This window comes from Pygocentrus nattereri, chromosome 6 (genome assembly GCF_015220715.1).
Source record: "Pygocentrus nattereri isolate fPygNat1 chromosome 6, fPygNat1.pri, whole genome shotgun sequence".
NCBI classification, from domain to species: Eukaryota; Metazoa; Chordata; class Actinopteri; order Characiformes; family Serrasalmidae; genus Pygocentrus; species Pygocentrus nattereri.
The window spans coordinates 36,946,799-36,951,714 of record NC_051216.1 but is presented as its reverse complement, the minus strand read 5'-3'; positions in this window follow the sequence as shown (position 1 = coordinate 36,951,714).

The following is a 4,916-nucleotide window of genomic DNA, read 5'->3' as shown; positions in this document are numbered from 1 at the left end:
ATTAGTTATAGTTTATGCAGGAGCAGCATCAGGTGGGTCAGTTCATGATGTTGAGGTTTGCACAGTGTTGTACAGCATGAAACTTGATGGTGATCAAACCAGTCCAGAAGGCTACTCAGTAGTGGGCACCCAATCAAGGCAGAAGAAGCAACAGAAGCAGCAGCATCAGACTGCACAGGATGGGGAGTTATTCAACTCTGCAAAGAAAAGGAAAACACAGACCATTTGTTCTGTAGAGAGTGACTGATCACAGATTACGGTATTAACAGCATTAACAGAGTACAGCACAGACTCCGGCAGGTCTAGTTATTACAGCCTAACTAAAAGAGAGAGATCAGTGCCCCTCTACTTCACTGTGAACAAACCTGAGTGAACATGTGAGAGCAGCTGGACGACAGCACCAACATTCCCAGTTAACCGTAATACTTTATGTCCATGAACACCTCTTATCTAACAGGGAATACTGGCTTGACTAAACAAGTGAGTATTTAGCCTAGACTTAAAGAATAAGGCTGTGTCTGAGTCCTGAACATTGACTGGAAGATTATTCCAAAGTTGGTGTTTGTATAAGAAGGAGATGCAGGAAGGCTATTCATATATGTGGTTCCTATAGGAACTTAATTGTTTTGCCATAACTTTTTCCAAGATCTTTGATCCAACTGTAATCTGTTTTATTGGTCTATGCTATGCATTTCCTTTTACAGTTGTTTGCAAAAGTTTAAATGCAAATTTCAGTTTAATGCAATATACTTTCAATATATTTTGGCTGTAGATAACACTGTTATACACCATCAGAAACAACACAATCTAGTCTATTATTGTTTACAAGTCAAATCAAATCAACAAGAATGTAAAAACCCCCTGGTGAGCAAGCCAGGGGCGACAGTGGCAAGCAAAAACTCCCTTAGAATTCAGGAAGAAACCTTGGGAGGAACCAGGGGAACCCATGGGGGGACCCATCCTCCTCTGGTCAAACTACCTACAAGTGGATTATATTACTAATATTAATAGCAGTAGTATTAGTAGCAGTAATAGCTAGGAGTCTATGAAAACCTCAGTGTAGGGTGGGCGGCTAGTACAAGGTAGGTGGCGGTTGCTGGGGCGTGGGCAGCTGGTCTGAAGTGGGTAGCAGGAGGGCTCAATAATCAGTCATCCTTCAGTGTCCGGCTGGACATGTGGGCGGTTGTATACTCAGAAAAAAGGCAGGGAGAGGGCATTAGTTTTATTCTGTCTGTACGTAAAATAGGGAATGTGTACAGTTACAGAGTGTGGCTAATGACTCTGGCAGATCTGACTATGACAGCTTAAATAAAAGGAGAGAACCAGAAGGAGACACAGAAATGAGAGCACTCAAACAGTTTGGCATCCCTCCGCTCCACTGGCCACAAACCTGAGTGACCGTGTGCGAGCAGCGGGATGACAGCACCAGCGTCTCAGTTGACTATAATTCCCTGTTTCCATGGACCCCTGGATCTGCTGCCTTTATGTAAGGGGGAACAATTAACTACCAAAAGCTAAACTGAACAAGTGAATTTTCAGTCTAGTTTTAAAGATTGAGACTGTGTCTGAGTCCCGAACATTTTCTGGAAGATCATTCCAGAGTTTGAGGGCTTTATAAGCAAAAGCTCTTCCCCCAGCTGCAGCCTTATGTATTCTAGGAAATATTAATAAGCCAGCACTCCGTGATCTGAGTAGTCGTGATGGCTCGTAATGGGAAATAAGGTCTTGCAGGTACTCAGGAGCGAGCCCGTGTAGGGCTTTATACAGCAATAAAAGAATTTTATAATCAATACGGAATTTAACAGGCAGCCAATGAAGTGATGATAGGACTGGACTGATATGACCAAATTTTCGAGTTTTAGTGAGCACCCTGGCTGCAGCATTTTGGACTAGTTGAAGTTTGCTTAGACTCCTGCTTGTACATCCTGACAATAGTGCGTTACAGTAGTCTAGCCTAGAAGTAATAAAGGCTATCTGCTAGTGTTTCTGCATAATAGGACATTTGCTAGGACATTTCTTATCTTGGCAATGTTGTGAAGATGTAAAAAAGCTGTTCTAGTGATAAGATAGGATAAGAGATGAGATAAGATAATCCTTTATTAGTCCCTCTGTAATTTTATAATCCTCTATAAGACACTCGGTAATAGAAACGGGAAACAGTATAATCATTATAAACGTTATAAATTATAAAAATTATAGTTAAATCTCTAGACTATTTACAACAAAATAAGAATAAAAAAGAGTTGCATAAGATCTGTATTGCACTTATGAACATATTGCACAATGAAACCTTTACATTCTGAATGTGCGTATATTGTATGTGTCTATGGTCTACTGGGAGCAGCGCTGGTTGAACAGTCTCACAGCAGCAGGAAGGAAGGACCTGCAATAGCACTCCTTCACACACTTGGGGTGAAGGTCATAGAAAAAGGAAACTGTAGGAACTGCCCAGTGCTGCTAGAGTATCATGCATGGGGTGGGAGTCATTCTCCAGCATGGATGCTGGCTTGTTTAGCATCCTCCTTTCTCCCACCGCCTGCACTGGGTCTAGAGGAGTTCCCAGGACCGAACCGGCCCTCCTGATCAGTTTGTCCAGTTTCTTCCTGTAATGGAGATGCTGCTGCCCCAGCAGACCACTCCATAGAAGATGGCTGATGCCACCACTGTGTCAAAAAGATGTTGCCTATGTGTTGATAGAATGATAAATCTGAATCAATTATGACGCCAAGATTTTTTGCTGCTGAGCCAGGTGTAACTGGAAAGTCAGTGAGATTTAAAATTAAATCTGGTAATTTATTTCTTGCCAATTTTGGACCCAGAAGGAGAACCTCTGTTTTGTTACTGTTTAGTAGGAGGAAGTTCCGTAACATCCAGCATTTCACGTCTTTTACACAGTCCTCTATTTTCTTTCATTTGTATTTGTTATCAGGCTTGGCTGATATGTACAGTTGCACATTATCTGCGTAACAATGAAAGTTAATGCCATGGTTACTTATAACTGTGCCTAACGGTAATATGTATAGTGTAAATAATAATGGTCCCAAAGTAGAGCCTTGCGGAATTCCAAATCTTACTTTTTTTTTTTTTTTTTTTTCTTTTCAAATCTTACTTTTGAATAATTGAAAGATAAATTGTTTACACTGATGAACTGATAACGTTCTGTTAGGTAAGACTGGAACCATGATAGGGCTGTCCCTGTGATATTCCAACCATGTTTTCTAACCTTTCTATGAGAATATTGTGGTCTATTGTATCGAAGGCACGGTGGCGTGGTGGGTAGCGCTGTCACCTCACAGCGAGGAGGGCCTGGGTTTGATTCCCCAGATGGGTGACCGGGGTCCTCTCTGTGTGGAGTTTGCATGTTCTCTCTGTGTTTGCGTGGGGTTCCTCTGGGTTCTCCGGTTTCCTCCCACAGTCCAAAGATATGCAGTCAGGCCAATTGGACATGCTAAATTGCCCCTGGGTGTGAGTGACTGTCTGTGTCTGCCCTCCAATGGACTGGCGATCTGTCCAGGGTGTATCCTGCCTTCCACCCGATGACCGCTGGGATAGGCTCCAGCACCCCCCCCGCAACCCTGACGGAGAAGCGGCTTGGAAAATGGATGGATGTATCAAAATCTTGGTTTGGAGGGGAAAATTCTTTTTTGATTGCTATCTGGTAATGATACAGCTACGCATTTTGTTGTTTGATCAAGCTCCAGACAGTAAATAGTTGTAAACATGTAAAATTTTTAGTCTAATACTGATTCTTGCACTTTTTACAAACAGTAAAAGTTTAATAAAAATTCAGCAGATGGCCAATGCTGCCTCATCATTTTTCAACCATTAAACCATTTTTGCAGTAAAGCATTTTTAAAGCCATCTTGCTTTAACTACAGCAAGGATCATTTGTTTAAAAGCCACCTGTCCTTGTTAATGCAAAGTGTAGATAGCGTTCCAGCTGTATAATTGAATAAAAAATAAGGTAACTCTGTTGTTGGTTTTAAGTAGTTTCCTCTTTAACAGAACAAAAGCATGTGAGTCAGTTGTTTTTAGTTTTTTTATTTGTTAGTGTTTTTTTTTTTTTTGCTAAAAGTAATGTTGTTGAGTAAATCTCAGCATCCTTCCCATTGGCTCCTGGCACATCTATTTTCATGTTCTTTTACTCACCCTCTTCATATCATCTTTCCTTCTGGCCCACCCTTGATTAGATTTTGAAGTTGAAGAAAGACACAACTAAACAAAAATCCACCAGACAACCAGAAGCATTTCACCCAATTTACAGAAACAGCAACAGAAGTGTGCTTCAACACTATAATATTTATATTTTGTAGTGCCTTTAGAGGAATATTCATTTTAACAATAAAAACTACGTACTTTAAAAGTTATATTTTATAGATTATATAGACAAGTCTAGAATGGCCCTTATCAATAAACCTACACCATGATTATAATACACAGAGATGTAGGTTAGCCAGTCACACTGAGCAGCAGTTTATATGTACTGGAGAATGGGAGTTTTATGCTGATGCGGGTTTTGGTGAGTTAACACGGTTGAATCAGTTAATGGACAGCATCCTTCAATTTCAAATTTAAAACAAAACCGAGAAAAAGTCAACATCTTCAGTCAAAGTCTGTATATTCGACTTTACTCTGGTTGACTGAACAGAATTATGAAGTATAAATGTTAATATGGCAATTTTTAAAAAAGTATCTTTGCAAAACAGGCCATAAAGAGACCATGTTGTCCTACCGTGACCATCAATGTCTGGTTTTAGCTTTAGTGCACAGTATAGTTAGAAAGGTTGCTGTGGTTCAGTTTCTCAGTGTGTCTGCTCAGTCCTCAGGTTTGCAGCAATTTATTTAAATTAAGCAGCTTTCTTGATATTGGGCCATAAACAGTTGTCTATAGACGCTGCATTTTTTCAGATATTACA